A 17,255-nucleotide genomic window follows, 5' to 3' on the forward strand; every position below is an offset into this window, starting at 1 on the left:
GACAAACTAAATATATAGTCTAAAGCCTTGTGATAGAACTAGGTTGGTGGGTAAAGACCCTGGACAGACAAGGCATAAATGAATGGCTTTGAATGCTAGATGACATACTTAATTATGGTTATTTAGCACTTTATTAAGTATGCCAATAACCAAGAAAGTGGGGTTTCCCTTCTAGCAGAGCATCTCTGCTGTTTTCTGGGTTTCACATCAGGCTTCAGCCTTCCGTTATTGTATTCACCACTAAAGTTTCAAAATCAATAGGCAGTCCAAACACCAACATGCATTATTATTTATGGGATTTTGGGGTTCTTCCTTTATGATTTTTGACTTCTCTGGGCTTTGGCAATACATCAGAACAATGTTTAAACCTCCATTCGATATGGGTATCTCAAAGCCTACAGGCTGGTCTCTGTGGCCATGCAGAAGCCCAGTGAAGATCTGTGCAGGTCAGGAGAGCAACCTGTTGCAATATGAACTGTCACTCTCTTTCTTCAGTTTGTCCAACGGTGCAACCAAGACCCCACACATTGCAATGCACTGGATTTCTCTATGGTGCAATATCCTCAAGTTTCTGAGGCTGAAGGTTATCTTGCTGTGGGTGCCCTGCTGTTGTAATAGCCCCAAAGAAATAAAAGTTATTTTAGGGGGGAGGGGGACCTTGTGATTACCCCGCAAGTGCCCTATAGGTGTGGCAACAGGACCTCTGCCTGCTACGTGTAAAAGGGTTTGCCGTGGGACCCCTGATCCTTGTGTGCGTGCTTTGGGGGTCTGTGTGTGCAATGGGATCAGCTGACTGCCACACGCATGTGGGGGTGGGGGACCCCCTGAGTACCACCGGCATGTCTAGCTGAGGGGTGCGCATGGGGCAGAACCACAAGTGACCCCCCCCATGTGTGGGGTGCCGGGTAGTGCAGGGGGCCGGTCCGAAGGGCTGGTGTTTGGGTTGGGTGGGGGGAGGGCGTAGGGGTTCGAAAGCCAAGTGTGGGGGAGGGGGCAGAGGAACCCCTTAAACTACCCCCCAACGCTGGGGCGGGCCCCGAATGGCCTCCGGGGCAGGGGGAGGCCCCGATCCCGCTGTGGCCAGGCTCAGGGAGGGACGAAGCCCCGCCCGTCTCACTCGGTGGCGGGCCGAGGGGAGGAGCGGGCCACTCGTCCCCGCCCCGTCTCCCGGGGCCGCGGCCTGCCGCTTTAAGGGGCTGCGGCTGAGCCGCCGCCTCTGGCCGGGTCCTGGCTCGCGGGAAGTGGGGCCGCTGCGCCGAGCCGGGAGGCGGCGGGACAGGCTGGTGAGTTACGCGCAGCCCCCCCTCCGCCCCCCCGGCCTGGCGCTGGCCTCCTGCCGGGCGCGTCCCTCGCGAGCCGCTGCTTCGCGGCCCTGCTCCTGGGCGGCTGCTTCACCCGCCCCGTCCCCGCGGCGCCGCTACCCCCAGCCCCCCATAGCCCCCTTGTGCACCCCCCTCCCCCCATAACCGCCCTAGCCCCCTTCTGCACCCCCCTCCCCCCATAACCCCCCGGCGCAGCTACCCCTAGCCCCCTTGTGCACCCCCCTCCCCCCATAACCCCCCTAGCCCCCTTGTGCACCCCCCTCCCCCCATAGCCCCCCGGCGCAGCTACCCCCAGCCCCCCATAGCCCCCTTGTGCACCACCTCCCCCCATAGCCCCCCGGCGCAGCTACCCCCAGCCCCCCCCAGCCCCCTTGTGCACCCCCTCCCCCCATAGCCCCCCCCAGCCCCCTTGTGCACCCCCTTCCCCCCATAGCCCCCCGGCGCAGCTACCCCCAGCCCCCCATAGCCCCCTTGTGCACCACCTCCCCCCATAGCCCCCCCCGGCGCAGCTACCTCCAGCCCCCCATAGCCCCCTTGTGCACCCCCCATAGCCCCCCGGCGCAGCTACCCCCAGCCCCCCATAGCCCCCTTGTGCACCCCCCTCCCCCATAGCCCCCCGGCGCAGCTACCCCCAGCCCCCCATAGCCCCCTTTTGCACCCCCTCCCCCCAATAGCCCCCCGGCACAGCTACCCCCAGCCCCCCATATCGCCCTTGTGCACCCCCCATAGACCCCTGGCACAGCTACCCCCAGCCCCCTGTAGCCCCTTTGTGCACCCCCCCATAGACCCCTGGCACAGCTACCCATAGCCCCCTTGTGCACCCCCCTCTCCCATAGCCGCCCTGGCGCAGCTACCCCCAGCCCCCCATATCGCCCTTGTGCACCCCCCCATAGACCCCCGGCACAGCTACCCCCGGCCCCCCATAGTCTGCTTGGCACCCCCTCTATAGCCCCCCCCGGCGCAGCTACCCCCAGCCTCTCATAGCCCTCTTGTGCACCCCCCCTCCTGCTATAGCCCCCCGGCCAGCTACCCCAGCCCCTCATAGCCCCCTTGTGCACCCCCCTCCCCCTATAGCTCCCCCGGCACAGATACCTCCAGCCCCCCATAGCCCCCTTGTGCATCCCCCCCCCAAGAGCCCCCCGGTGCAGCTACCCCCCCCAAGAGCCCCCCCGGCGCACCCCTCAGCCCTCCCCATAGCTCCCTTGTGCACCAGCGTCCCCCATAGCCCCCCGGCGCAGCTACCCCCAGCCCCGCATAGCCCCCTTGTGCGGCTACGTCTTCTCCCCCCATAGCCCCCCGTGCTGCTACCCCGAACCCTCTGTAGCCCCCCTCATGCAGCCACCTCCCCACATTCGCCCCATAGCTCCCTTCCCGGCGCAGGTACCCCCAGCCTCCCTTAGCCCCCTTGTACAGCCCCCCCTCCCCCAAAACCCCCCCCCCCGCTGGCTCAGCTACCCCCAACCCTCTATAGCCCCCGTGTGCAGCCACCTTCACCCCACAGCCCCCTGGCACAGCGGCCCCGATCCCCTTCCCACCATAGTCCCACATCGCAGCTACCCCCAGCCCCTCATGGCCCCTCTTGTGCAGCTACCCCTCCTCTTCCGCTCATTGCCCAAGGCAGTTAGCTCTTCTCCTCTTCTCTCCCCCGCGCCCCCGATTCTCCTAGCATTTCTGCTGTTTTATTCCCACTTCTTGTGCCTGCACCATTATCTCCCTCCTTACCTTTCTCCCCCCCCCCCCCCCCCCCCCCCCGGAATCTCCTCCCTTTTCTATTCCTCTTCCCTTATTCTCCAGTCTTCTCTTCTTCCATTTATTTACCCTCCCCCCACATCTTTTATTTCTTTGCCAATTCTCAAAATCTTGGCACTTTTTATTTCTCTCTAACCTCCTTTCTCCCTGCTCCCCTTTCCCTGATCCTTTTAAGACTTCTATTTTCTGCTCTCCCAATTCCCTCTTCTAAATCAACTTGAGGATCTAATTCCTCTCCTTTCCCCAATACAGTTGGTACTCTTAGCGCATACTCCGACCCACATTTCTCTTAGTACATTTTATTGCCCCTTATCCCAGTTCCCCATGAGCCCTTTATATTTCTCTTTTCTTCCACCATTGCAATCTGCCTGTCACTTTCATTCTCTGTTTATACTCCAGCCCCTAGTCCCTTTTGTGCATCTGTCTCTCCCTCCCACCACTTCCATTCTCCTCTACAACAGCTGGGGTTTCTGCAGTGTCTTCCTCTAGGTGAGCTGTGTTTTGTTTCCTTATGAAAACCTGGCATGATCTTAGCTCTTCTGGGTCATCCTGATATAGACTTGAATGAAAGATCTGAGGAGGTGGAGGGGAAGGGGGAAAAAAAGAAGACTGAGATAAATGCCTCACTACCGACAGGTTAGAAAAGCTTTCATCATGAGAATGAGGTACCTTAGGATACTGTCTTAAAATTAGTCACAAATGAAGGAATCAGCTTCCAAAAGAGCAAGACTTGGTACTGCAGCTCTGTCCCTGTCGTGTGTGTCTGCGTTCTGAATGTCTACTCCCTCTGGATTACACAGCAGTAGTCTACGCTGACAATGTTTGTGTGATGGTTCATATACTGTTGTTTCAGCAATGAAATCGGGCTTGATTAGATAGGAGTCTCTCTTTTTCTTTAACTTTCAAGGTGCTTCTGTTTGCTAAATGTTTAGGAGTGGAAGGTGGCAGAAATACAGTCACCAGTTTCTGTGATGCAAGGGATTTTGTGTCAGATGTGGAGAGGGAGGAGTGAATATTAAATGGAAGAGATTGCACTGGTAGTTTTTAATGCCAAATTAGAGAAGACTGTATGGAGCTAAGAAACTTGTTATAGCGTGGGTTTCACCTCTCCCTCCCGCAAGAGCAGCCTCACTGTAACCAGAATTGTAGTTGGCATGGCATTGAACCAATTCAGAACTGTTTCAGCTTGCTTGTGACTTGAGCTCAACTATATTTGAGTTCACTATGGCATGATGTTCCACTGTATGTCTTGAGACCCCATTTTGGGACAATTGTAGCCAAGTCAGAGGATCTGGCTTAAGCACGACTAAAATCGGTAGCTTGGGGGAGAGAGTGCACCCATAACAAACCCCAAGATTTGGATAATATATCTGTGTCCTGTTCCCATTACAGTTTAAACCATGTTGTAACCAGAGGATAACCGTGTTAGAACCAAGTCAGAGGATTCTTTCTATCTGTAATTTAGACAAGGTCTTGAGAAGCCATCTTATCCTTCACACGTGGATGTCTTGCATGTGTAATTTAATTTTTATTTCTGGGAAAAAAAATCACTTCTCTTCCTTGTCACAGACCTCTTCCCAGTTAACTGTTTGTTGTATGTTAGAGTACCCTTTTGGTAGCTTGGTTCTGTTCTACCACTGAACACTTTGAAATAGGAGACTATAGTCATGTGTGATTAGATATCTCTGCAGAGAGCTCTCAGCAGTCTCAGTTTATCTTGACTGCATAATCAATAAACTGTGCAAAGTATTTATTTGCAATTACATTTCTCCATTTCAGTGCTGTTGGTGTGTTTTGCATTTTAATTCCATACAGTCTTCTAGGCACAAATCAGGTTTACTCTTAGCTCATAGGAATTGCAAGAAAATAAAAACTGTATCTGTTTTCCCCTCAAAAGAGGGGAATGGGATGGAAAGAAATGAGGGAATCTGCAGTAATCAGTCTTTTTTTGCCAGCTATGGTTTTGCTAAGTGAACTGATGTATGAATTGTGCCAGGTAAATGGGTTTTTTTAGTGAGCAACCTACCTGCCAGTCTGTCACTAATTGACTTAAAAAAAGCCAATCCTATTCCTGTCTGTTCATCATGTGCTTTCAATTGATGTATGATGTGTCCAGATCAGTTCTGCAGCACACAAAAAAAGGGTTTTGAGTGTAAAATTGGAAGATAAAGCTGTTGTTAAAAGCACTTTAGTGCAGTGAAGTTGATTGGCATCTCTATTTTCAAAGAATAATTTCTAGAAACTACCTTCCTAAAATAATGTTTACTCCAGTGTCAAATTAATGTATACCTTTCTTTCAGGCTGTGGAAAGATCTGTTCATAGATTTACCCAGCAGCAGTGTGAAATTAAGACTCTGGTTAAGTTCCTTGTTGCCGCCCTGTAGTTTGAAGTGGGCATAATAAAATAAAATAAAAAAAAAGGTAAATTTCAATCTGATGCTGACTGAGAATGCCATGAAAAACTGCAGTGAGGCCCTGGGGTGGTTATGGGAGGAGTATCCCAAAAACAAAAGGAGTAGAGGAGACCCACTTTAAATGCAGGAGGCTGGGAATCAGGTAGAGTAGCTTCCCCACCTCAACCAGCAGCGTTAGCTACTAGCTTCTACTCCTTTCCAGCAGCCCAGAGGGCGGGAGAAGACTTATTTGTCAGACATTTATAGCCAGAAGGTAATATGAAAAATGGAGTCCCCAAGCATTGTCCAAAGACAGTAACCTGGTCGGAATCCCAACAGATGTCAAGGGACATGGGTTGGGCTTGTCAACAGGGTACTTATCCCTTGGCCTCACTTGAGGCCCCAAATCACTTATATCAGCCTATTGGTGGACAGTTGGGCAAGACTTTCCTGACTTATCTTGGGAGTCAGTCCATTACTGTTGTGCTAGGCTATCAATAACTGGAGAACTGAGTTAGGAACATAGTAGTCTTCGGTGTTTGGTGTATGGAATATAATCCATAAATGGAAATTGTACAACTTGTCTATTTCTAAGTGAAACCCAGGCAGATTTCAGTGATGTTTTTTCTCTAGGGTAGATAATAACTCTGTGCATCCCAGGCTTCACCCCTGCCCCCCCCCCCCCCCCCCCCCCCCAACAAGCAGCTCAAACCAGTAAGGCAACACAAACTGCTTAACTTTTATGATTTGTAGCTTGAGAGAATGCCCCTCTCCTGACCTTGCTTCAATACCTTGTGAAGAGAGAATATTTCAGGTCACTAAGTTTGCTGCATGATAGTGGGAGTTGCATAGCATTACACTTGCCCTTGGAACTCTCTTTGCTCTTAGAGGGGAGAATCCCTATGCTGTGTCTGGAACTTTGAAGTAGTAGAGTAAGAAGAAGATCTGAACTGCTCTCTGCCTTGGAGCTGTCAGATACTAGATGAGGATCTGAGTGGGACTGGAGTTCTGACTTACTTTCTGTTTCCACTTAGCGTGTCTTTCCCCAACCCCGCAATGGAGCTGCTCTGAGCAGCTGAACTTTGAGAAGGTGTGATTGAGAACCTTGCTGCTGCTGCTCCTAGTGCTGTGAAAATGAAGCCGCTCTAGATGAAGCTGGCCCAGGGTCCCGGGCAAGAGACAGCTAACTCTTTTGGATACTGATAAAAAAAAAAAAATATTCCATGTAGATGTAGGAAGAGAATGTTTCACTTGTATAATACCTTTTATCCTAGGATCTGAGTGCTTTACAGACTTGATTACATCAAGCTTCTAAGGTCTGTGGTGCTGGGAAATGTTATCCCTACTCTGCAGATGGAGAAACTAAAGCACTGAAGTCAGGTGACTTGCCCAGGGTTACATAGCAAGTGTGTAGTAGAGCAAGACTAGAATGTTACTCCTGATTCACAGTCATGTATTGCAGCCACAAGAAAACTTGCCAAAGAAACTGGTAATCAATTCAGCTAACTATAGCTATTTTATAATTAGAATAGCTACTGAAAGATGATTGGCAATAAAAACATCATTCTCTACTAGTTCTGAATTCCCGCTGGCCTACTTTTAAGGGCAAGTGGGTTTGTGGGGGAAGGAAGGTGGTTTCGGGAGATAGCTAGCACGCAGCATGTTAGTGCCCTGCATGTTGCAGGAAGCTTACTTGTGGCTTCTGGTGCAAAGGGAGCAGAACAGGACATTAAAAGAGTCCAGGGGCCACAATCAAAGAAAATGTTTGGCTCCATGCTGAGAAGTTTGGGTACTGCTTTCTATTGCATTTGTTTTAAAAATGTATACTGAGAGACTTCAAATGTTATGTTGTATATGAATAGACATGCAATCATTGGTGAACCAGGTAGCTTAAAAGATGTCTTCACAACGGTGAATTTTCACCCCTCAGTTGCCTTTTGTATCTGACCTGAGTTGGTTGGATCTGAAAGACAGGGATGCTGGAACAATTTTTATAGTGGGAGTGCCGAGAGCCATTGAACCAAACTGTAAACCCTGTATATAACAGAAACCACGTCAAGCCACAGGGCACCCCTAGATCCAGCACCTGTGCTGAAAGGTGTTACCGGTCATGAACTGGTAATAAATTGATGGATGCAATTCAGAACTTGGTCAAAACAGGTTCATACAGCTGTTGCTACTGCTGACGCTTATTAGGTGTCGTCTTGTGAATCTCAGCAAGACTAAGAATGGAGTGAACTGTCTTCTTCACTGCCACCTTCCTTAGGTCTTGTCAAGTAAAGATTGAGGCATATCAAAGAGTGCATGGGACATTTGCACTGTTATTGCCTTGCTGTACCGTATCTCTAATAAGATTATTTCAATTTAGTATGCAATGAAGTGTCTTTCACCAGCATTAAAGTATTTTTGATTTTTTGTAATTAACTTTGATCCTTTTTGAATGGTGTTGGAATAAATTCAGTCCTACGTGGTGATGAGACAAAAAGAAATCTCATTTTCTCAGACTGAGTGGAAGCAGTAGTTTTAAAAATTGCTGCTAGCACAGTGGTAAAATTATATGACCATGTAAATCAGCAAACCATTGAGCTTAACAAAACAAAATAAAACAAACAAAAACCCTGTAGAAGGTGGCTGAGCAAATTTAACAAATAATTTAAACTTCCCAAAAATTTTCTGAATAGGGGACCACCTCTCAGTGGTAAGGAAATGTTTTTTTGCCACCCACAATCAACTTCAACGCCCATCAAAATAAATTTAAATGCATTCTGCCCCTTTCTGCTTTCCAGTCACTTCCTGATTAAAATTGATTACTCCCACCGCACATAAGCAAGCCCAAGCCCACCATGAGGTCGATTGCCTCTTCAGCAATCTCTCTCATTGTCCTCCCTGCAATGAGTTCCATGATCCTAGCTCCTGTATCTGCTTATCCACCTATTTCAAGGTCCGCAGTGCTCCCTCTGTTTCCAGTGATCTTGGCTATGGATCCCCTGACAGATTGCTCCAATGCAAAGGAGGCAGCTCCCTTTGATAGCAGCTTCTTTCTGTTGTTCATATTAAATAGTACCCTGTTCTCAGGAATGGTAGCTTCTGGGTTACAGGTAGAGAAGCCAATTTCTCTTATGAAACTGGTGGCAGCTCTGCTTCCATGTTTTTATGTCCTACCTGGAACTGTGCCCTATGGGATTAGAATCGGCAGCGTCACACAGCGGCCTTGTTCTGCTTGGGCCGTAGAGCAGAGGTTTCCAAACTAACTGATCAGATTGTGCCAAAAAGTGGGGCGAGTTGTCAATTAAGTTACTATTTAAATTTGTGCATCCAATGAAGTGAGCTGTAGCTCACGAAAGCTTATGCTCAAATAAATTTGTTAGTCTCTAAGGTGCCACAAGTACTCCTTTTCTTTTTATTTGAATTGTGCTGCTTGCAATTTACTACTAAAGAAAATAGCTTTATTTTTATTATGTTTGAGAGGTTCAGAACAGGCACACAATGTACGAGGACAATAATGAAACAGCAAAAGCACAATGGGGGAGAAATATGCAAATTTAAGTAATTGATTCTGAAAGGTATGCAGGAACGGAAACGAAGTTAGGAAGGGGATGAGAAAATGGTTAGAATTCGCAGTGCACCCACACAATTTTGGCAACTAATTTTAAATGTTTGTATAAATTTAACTTTTATTTCTAAAAATTCCTGACACATTTAAAAATGTAGCCAGATTATTATTCCATTGATATCCTAGCTCCAAAACACAAACAATTTATTCCTCTGGGGTACCTGGCATTGGCCACTATTGGAAAACAGGATATTGGGCCAGTGAGGCCGTTCTTATGCACTGAAACCCATTTTTGGATTGGTGGTTTTGGATTCTGCCTTGTACCTAGCCTCTTAGGGTCATCTGCTCTTTAATTTCAATGAGTATCATGCAAAACTATTCAACTGATGACTGAGTTTTTGTGCCAAGTGCAACAGATAGTTCCATTGTTTGTATTATTTGATTCTGCGTAGGCATTAATCCTGGGTATGCACACAGGATATGACAAGATCAGTGTTATCAGTTGGTAACAATGTAACTAACTGGCCAATCTGAGAGTCTTCCCTGCATAGCAAATGGCTGTTCTTCTCTTTCAGATCCACTCTGTTCAAGTGTCAACATATTACCTGCTTATCTGCTCTGGAAGTACATTTTGATTCTTTTGGGCCAGATTTGTATAATGGAGGGCTGCAGGTTTCAAAAAAAAACTGTACAGTATTCTGAGCTGCAGTGCTCAGGAAGGAAGTGAGACTTTCTCAGAACTATGTGCTTCACGCGACAGAGGGAGCTGTATTAGTTCATGTTTGCAGAGTACTCTGAAGTGCAAGGTGCTCAGATAGAGCAAAGTGTCAGGTCTTCAAAAATCTACTCTCCTGCTCTTTGTGTTGACTAGTAAATCTTCCTAGGGAGAGTTAAGCCATCCAGAGCTCCAGCTATTTTTAAAAGAGAACCTTCAGATGCACTGTTGCCTTCAGACAAATGGTTCTGGAGTGCTTCTGCTTAAAGTTTTTTCCTAGATTAATATGATGCTTGTCAGTTTCACTAACGCTACTCAGAATCCTGTGGACAGTAATAAAACTGGCTGGCATCAATTTTTGCTGCTTGTGCTCTTTGAAAGCAGAGGAAGGAGCTGGATTTAAAGGTGAGAAGGGATTCAAAAGTAGCAGAGAGCCCACCCCTCAAAGCAGCTAGGAGCCTCTGGAGTGGATGGCTGGATTGGGAAGATGGGAGAGCATTCCTGTTCACTTCCAGGAGCCTGAGGGAGAACATGACAGGGATTTAAACTGATGAGCACATACTAGTCAGAGGCTGATAGGAAAGATGATTCCCCAAGCATGGTCCAAAAGTAGCTCCCTGATAGGAATCCTAGCATCTTTCTCCCCTGTCTTTCCGTTACTGGGGATTGAGTTTTTTCACCATGGCTTTTCGTCTGGACCTCTCTGTGGAAGCATCCTCCCCCTTCTCATTTTTGTGTGAGCTGTGAAATATTAGACTTAATCCAGTCATTACTCCACTTTTTCCAAGCCCTGCTAAGTATTTTGCCACTTTGTTAGCTGATGCAAGTTCCTGTGCTTTGGTCATAGTCTAACCTGGCTCGACACACTCATTGTGAGGAAAGGCAAAAAAGTAACGCATGAGAATTGTTTAATAAGAATTTTCCCTCCCTTGGTACAGAAAGAAAAACAACAAAAGCTTAAAGGTATTAAAACAACATAATTTAAGTGATTTGCCACTCTTGCCTATTAAGTAAAAAAGAAACTTAACAGTACCTGCAACATGTTTGTTAAGTGTATCAGGGAGTCATGACCACCCTGCCTTTTCCCTATTGCTAAGTGAGAGGGGGACCTAGGTTAGATGGAATAAGGCTGAGGACTACTGACTTTGGTGGTGGTCAAATAATATGTAGATGACTGTGGCCTAACTTTAAAAGGTGTTGAGCATCTGCAGTTTCCATTGATTAGAGAGGTTTTTTTAACATTTCAGCTTCTGCATGGGGGCGGGGGGGAACTATTGTTCAGCATTCAGCTGATCAGTGCAAAGACATGCATTCTTAGAGACTCAGATCTCTTGTTTCCATGCCTACACTGTGTACCTTACAGTGGCACAGTTGTGCTGCTACACCCATGCTGCTGTAAGGTACGTAGTGTTGCCGCTCTTTGCTGGCAGGAGAGAGCTCTCCTGTTGACAACATAAAGCAACCCCCAAAAAGGGATGGTGGGACACTCTCCCTCTGACAAAGCACTGTTCACCACTGGAGCTTTTTGTAAAACTTTTGTCGGTTTAAAAGTGCAGTGTAGACATAGCCTTAGCTTCAGTGTAATGTTGTTAGTCTTTAACAGGGTCACTTTATGCTCCATTACAGTATCTGAGAATGGTATTGCAGTTCTTCACATGGAAGGGTTTTTTAGCTGTGATAAATGCTGCTCTTACAGTAGTTCTGAGATGCATTTTATCAGTGTTAAAATAATTGTTGGCATCCTGCTTTCAGGTATATTTGACACCAGAATTGACACAAGTAACTTATGCTAGTTAGGAGAAGGGTAAAATGAGCTTCCTGTAGTTGCTGTTTGCTAGATACTTTCAAGATAATGGAGAAGATGGGAGGGAAGAGCTCTACATTCGAAGGTGTGGACTGAGGAATGACTAATGAATTGAATATTGTTCAAGAGAATAATCTGTGGGAGGCAGGATATGTGAATTGATCCTGGCTATTTGATTTATAATCTTATTGTGTAAAAAATAGTTTGTTTCTTAGAATTTGCATATTAAATACCCACTGCATTTTCAAACTGGCTGAGGCTCTTCATAGCCTTCAAGCCAAATTACCAAGTGGACTAAATGTGTAGAAATTATTGGAAATGGAGAACATAGCTGTTTTAGTCTTCCTCACACTTACTGTGAAACAACTATTTTAATACATTAAGTGGTGAAAGACAAAAATTTTGATATTAAATCACAGCCCCAAAGAGGATATTGCTGTGATGCTTTTTAGTAGTTTAATTGTCAACAGAGAGCCCATTTCAAAACTGTATTTAGAATACTAAAATTATTTCATAATATGAATTGATTTATTTAATGGAAATGCTTAAACTGTTACTTTTATGACTTAGTTAAAGAGGTGGCTTGAATGCCTCAAATTAATAAAATTTCAGACTTCATCCCAGAAGGATTAAAATAAAGTCTTAGGCAGTATAACTTTATCTTTTCAGTGCTCTACTATGTAAAGCTATAATATGTCTTGGGTACTTGTCTGTCTGGCCTATACAATAGGTAGATACTGCAGAGGGATGACTCCAAAGAACTAGGAGTCAAACTTGTTAGCTCTAATCCTAGCTGTTTTGCTTTTTGAATATGAATCTTCATTTTCCCACCAGTAAAATGGGGAAAATGCTTACCTATTTCAGAGCCTGTTACGGTAGTCAGTTACTTTAGTGGGCCTCTTAATTGTTCAGCACAGTCTCAACTTTCATATTAAAATATATAAAATGACAGTGTAATCAGTAGTGATATTTGAGTTTGCAGGGAGCCTGTAACAATAGCTCTGAGATGTGAGCTGCTCCATTTACTTCAATGGGTGCTAACTCTAACAATGATGGTACTTTAAATGTCAAATTGTTAACTATTTTACTGCTTTTAAAGCACTTCAGGTCTTGTCTACATAGGAAAGTTTTGCTAGTTACCTCAGTGTAGCTATGTTGGTATAGTTAAACTGCTGCAGTCATACGGGTATAATTATTAATGGAAATTGTTCCAGAATGAGAGTGGCTTTTTAAGGCTTAGGTTAAACCATTTCCAAAGCAACATAAGATAAACTGGAAAAAGACATTCTTGTGCCAGAATAAGGCCTGGTCTACATATCGATTTAGGCAAATAGCATTAAATAAGCTGCCTTATATTGACTTAACTCTGTAAGTGTCTACACTAAAATGTGGCTTCCACCGATGTAACTTGCCCACTACACTGACTTAACTTTAATAACTTAACTCCACAAGCACTTAGGTCGATGCAGTGTCAGTGTAGAAACTGCATTGCTTACATAGACTGTTGCTGCCTTTCAGAAACCATCCCCAAATGCCCCATACTGACAGTTAAATTGGTGCAAATGTTTCTGGTGAGAACACATGCCACCGACACAAGGAATGTAGTATGGACATGCAAAAGCGATTTAATGACTGCCGTGGCTGTACTTCAATGTAACTTAGGTCAACTTAATTCTGTAGTGTAGACTTGCCTGAGGTGTGTCTGTGTTGGGAGTTACACAAGAATAACAGTGGTTTAAATTCACATCTTAACTTACATAGGTGTACCTTTCTTATGTCGACAAGCCCCGAGGAAGTATCGTACTAAGAAGATCTACATACACATTCTACTCTGAGTAACTGCTTATTTCAAGTAGGCCTTTACCAACACTGGAGGGAAGAGGATGGGATTCAGCGTGTGTGTGGGAGGGGGAAGGGGGAGGTTATGGGAGGGATGGATGATTGGTTTCACTTTGCTAAAGTGGGGCTTAGTTTGCTGAAATTTGGCAAATGCAGGATTGTTATTTGTATCGTGCTAGGAAGACGTGAGGTGCTTCAAGTGTTACTTCTACTACTACTACTATAGAAGCATAGTGAAAAGACCTTTTGTCAATTGAAAACTGTCATTTAGTCCTTACAAAATAGGCACTTTATCTGTCTTAAGAGTGCCAGCTTCTTCAGATCTAAACATTCAACTACATATTAATAACAATCTTTTCCTTTATCTTGTGCATTGAGTTACTTTTGTGGCAGGAAATGGGTGAGATGTGCCTGATCTGTGTGTGTTTTGTTTTGTTTTTTTTTTTTTTTGCACAGGCGCACTACCTTTTACATGCCATACCGCATTTCTAGAAGCCTTGCTGCTGCTGCTGTGGTCATTTCTCGCCGTCCTGCAAGATGTGTTTTAGCTATACTGGTATTCAGTCTTTCTCCTTCATATATAAAAGAGAATAGAATGATCACAAATTTCACCACTTCCTGAATCAAATGGGGAACTCATGACTGCAAATTAGCTTTTCCACCGCAAGAATAGGGAAAAAGAAACAGTGGAAAGAAAGGAGAGAAAAATCTACTTTGTAATATGTATGTGGATATTTTAGGAGAGAAAAGAGGTGGATTTCGATCACAGTAAATTTTGGGGCACATAATTTGTTTTTTTTTAAACTAGTCGGATAGTAAGGAGAATAATAGAAATGTGTTTGTTTGCATATGATCTTAGAATATTTGCTGTCTCATGTATTGTTTTTTCTTCTTTAATACTTTGATCTTCAGTGTAGTAACATACCTGGAGCACGTGTTTTACTTTTTCCTGGCTATATTTAATATAGTGCCTTTATGATGCAGGAAGAGAAAAGCAATAAGTACAGCTCACCTTTTTTAAAAAAACAAACATGAAAATTCAGTGCATAAAATCTGTTAATGTCTGGTTAACATTTCAACTATAATGCTACAAGTCAGGAGATTTAGTTATGCTTCCCAGAGCAGCTGTAAATCTGCCACATTGTATATGTGTATTGGTGCATACCTCTTACAACATATACTCAATGTCACATGCATGCCCTGTGGATAAATGATAGTTTCTGGGAGAACTACAATATAACTTTGCTTGATTTACAGTATCTTAAATTATCAACCATGATACTGCATTGACCTTTTTATTTTTTTTATTTTTTTTTGGATGCATTGAATATATAACAAGCTCAGTGTTAGGTTTAACCATATTGGTTTGAGATGATTATGGAGGGTGATTAATCTCTCAGCTGCTGAGCAACATTCCAGGAATATTTGAAAAATTTGCTCATCCCTTGCTGCCCATTGTGTTTACATTGTGATATGCAAGCGTAAGAATAGATGTTCTGCGCACCACTGCTCCAGGGAAATGCAGCAGTAAAGAGATTGTAATATAACTCTTCAGTTACGTTTTTCCTTCTCTTACTGCTGGTTTGTTACAATATGCCCTGTGTTTCAAAATCTTAGTTGCACATAATTAAATTGAAGTTTTAAGCAGTCCCGTTTACTTCAATGTGACTGCTCACATGAATAAAGTCAAATACATGCCTGTTAGGAGGAGAATGTCCTTAGTGTAATTTTATGCAGCACATTTTAGGCAAATAGCAAAAGCTAATAAATAACATTCATGAAATGACACTAAAGGTTGGAGTCTGCCAATATGTAGTGTGCAGGACCATTTGTGTTATAGGCATGATCAGTGGTTATATTTATCCCCCATTTCACTCAGCTCCTTTAATATTTTGAATGAAGTCAGGCAAATATTTTTCTAAGAATCTGCTCTTACAGAATGATACTTTCTGTTTCAAGTTTACAAGAATGATACTTTCTGAAGGACTCCATCTTATTGCTTGAATCTGAGAAGTCAGGTTGGGGTAACAGATTAGGAATAATGTTACTGTGAGTATGGAGTAAATGAGTACACCTCATTGTTACGGGGTCACATGTTGAATAGTTAATGCAGCCCTTCTTAGTGAGTGTCTTACTGTTCGGTTATTTGCAGGACCCTTGGCAAAAGTAGGTCAAATTGTTGACTTGTCATCCTTAAGTGCCTGTTTCAAAGACATCAATTCAGATGTGACATGCTGACAAAATCCCTTTGGTTCACTTCCCTTCCTTCCATAGGCTTGTAATCATACATTTTTCCCATTTGTAGTTTATACTCTGTCTTGTATGGATATATCGGTAGGCAAAATAATTGCAAGCAGATGGTGCTGCTCTGCCATCAACATCTTTACAATAGGAGGAAGAAAAAGCCCCTTTCCAAGTTTTGAGTTGGCTTTGTTTTACACTGGGTTAAAATGTGAATACAGATGAACTAATAAGTGTAGGAAAGTTTCATGGGTTTTTACTTCTATAAACATGTAATTTTTATGTAAAATGAAAACAAACAGCCAGTAAAAATGCTTTGCACTACTACAGAGAATGTTGTAAGTCGTCATGGAAAACATCATCAACATTAGCATCAACACAAGATGCTCAGAAAAGGCTTACATTTTACATGGCTACTTACAGTGGGGAAAATATGACCGGCTGTTGTCTGTCTTCAGACAAATGGCAGTAGAATCAACATTTTACATGTTACTTTTTGAACTTCATGCTTTTTACACCCTTCTTTGAAATAAGGGTAATTACAAAATTGGCAGTGTGGGGGTTGTGCGTGTTTTTTCTGAGTTTCTTTTGGGGTCTGATCCAACCACCATTGAAGTCAATGAAAGGGATTCCCATTGATTTCAGTGGGAGCTGAATTAGGCATAGATTCACAAAAGGTACTTGGGCACTCAAGTCCCACTTTTAGGCTGCACTGTGATTCACAAAACTCCTGCCTAAACTCACTCTGTACCTATATTTTCAGAGTAGAAGTTCCCTCAGTGCCTACGTTTTTGCCTTTGATCACACAATCTGTTGCCTCACTCTGGAGGCCTGTCTTCCACCAAAGCTTAAGAGCAATTCACGAACCAGGAAAGAAGTGTTCAGCCATGTAAGTCATGTGTGTGGTCTGATTCAAAGTGGGAAGCTTCTGAGTGCACCTACAGGGTTGGGTCTTATTCTAAATATGGCAGCTGGACGTGGTGGTGGAGGTATCCACCTTAAGTTTTAGCCCAGAGGTTAGAGCACTCACCTGGGATGGGGGAGACCCATGCTCAGTTGCCCCTGCAGGCAGAAGGGGAGAAATGATGTCAGTGGTGTCTCCCACCACTCAGGTGAGCCCTGTAACCACTGAGCTGTGGGATATTCTGATGTGGGGTTCCTTCAGTCTCTCCTGTTGAAACTGTTCCATTGTGGATAAATAATGAATTATTGGAGCAGGGAACTGGACCATAGGTCTTCCACCTCCCAGGTAGGTGCCCTAAGCACCTATTACAGAGTAATTATCTCTCTTTTTTAGCCCAGTGTCACTTTCCTTATTTATCCTCAGTGGAACAGTTTTAACAGGAGAGAGAGAGTCCCATAGCTCAGTGGTTAGAGCACTCACCTTGGATGTGGGAGATCTAGGTTTAATTCCCCCCTCCAACAGAGGCGGAGAAAGGATCTGAACAGGATCTGGCACTGGGATAAAAGTTATGAGGTGTGTACTACCACCCTACTCTGGCTCCCTGTGTGGAGTTAGGTGCCTGTTTAAGTCATTCTCATAAGAAACACCTAAGGCACCCAAGCTACCTAACTCTAAGCATGCTGGCTTTTTGTGAATTGCTTTCTGAGCCACTTGTCTCTCCCCATTTATTATATA

The 17,255-nt window shown here is 44.6% G+C and overlaps 1 protein-coding gene across 5 annotated transcripts in view; it reads left to right on the plus strand.

Moving 5' to 3' along the window:
* Positions 1 to 1,120: 1,120 nt before the first annotated feature.
* Positions 1,121 to 17,255, plus strand: part of CSGALNACT2 (chondroitin sulfate N-acetylgalactosaminyltransferase 2) — a 51,452-nt gene continuing 35,317 nt past the window's right edge. For 2 of the 5 annotated variants that reach the window (XM_037904525.2, XM_037904527.2), the window contains exon 1: positions 1,121 to 1,283. The gene's annotated coding sequence lies outside the window, so the exon portion shown is untranslated. Of the gene's footprint in view, positions 1,284 to 13,831; positions 13,932 to 17,255 lie in introns of all 5 variants that reach the window. The other 3 variants (XM_043551346.1, XM_043551344.1, XM_043551345.1) reach the window with 3 other exon arrangements.

The sequence above is a fragment of the Chelonia mydas genome, chromosome 7, assembly GCF_015237465.2.
Source record: "Chelonia mydas isolate rCheMyd1 chromosome 7, rCheMyd1.pri.v2, whole genome shotgun sequence".
Classification (NCBI taxonomy): Eukaryota; Metazoa; Chordata; order Testudines; family Cheloniidae; genus Chelonia; species Chelonia mydas.